Source organism: Seriola lalandi, unplaced genomic scaffold, assembly GCF_002814215.2.
Source record: "Seriola lalandi dorsalis isolate HSWRI2012SDOR001 ecotype SW California unplaced genomic scaffold, Sedor1 jcf7180002054585, whole genome shotgun sequence".
Classification (NCBI taxonomy): Eukaryota; Metazoa; Chordata; class Actinopteri; order Carangiformes; family Carangidae; genus Seriola; species Seriola lalandi.
In genome coordinates this window covers 1,139,973-1,140,782 of record NW_019525138.1, presented here as the reverse complement: position 1 = coordinate 1,140,782, position 810 = coordinate 1,139,973, and positions in this window count along the sequence as shown.

Genomic DNA, 810 nt, shown 5'->3' with positions numbered 1-810 from the left:
AACGCCATGTGGCTTATAGTCTATATCTATCTAACTGTGGCCGTGCCGAGGCCTGACCACGTTTGGTCCTTTTTCAAATACTCAGGTTACAATGCCCCTTTAATAGGCTACACAATGCAAACCTTACACAAGCCCCCAGATCAACCAGTTCCCCAGAGATTACAATGTTTATCCACTTACGCTATTAAACAACTACAATTCAACAATTGAACAAGATCAAAACCAACAGGAAATTCATTAGACCTAATTAGGTTTTTTGTTTTAAATTACAATATATTAGTGCTTTTTAAGACCTGGCTTCAGCAAAGTTTGTGTCACCATCAATATGGAATGATGGGACACATGAAAACTGCAATGGCAGCTGTAGCTTAGAAATATGGTTGAGTTTGTGCCCTATCTCCCCCATCTACCCTGTCTACACACCTACCTAAGGGGGGATTCGGCTGATCTGGCTGCCACCAGCTACAACCCAATAACCAGTGTGAGGTCATCTGTAGAACCTAGCCTCAGCCACATTCCTGTTGCCATCACGACGACAGGATGGAACGCCTGATTAATAGACGTTACCCATAATCCCAAGGGGCCGTCTCTTGACTTTGATACGTCACACAAGACGTCACTAGTTCTCCCTGACCGAGATAGTAAATAGAAGTCGTGGCTGCCAGTATTTTCATTCCGCTCTCCCACAGAGGAGACGTGGAAAGCTCCTGTGGTATCAGGGGGACCCCGCAGTCTCAGCTGCTGGAACAGCAACCCTAGACCTCCGGTCCATCCACACCTGCTGTCGGTGGGAGGCACAGCCCCTCAGCA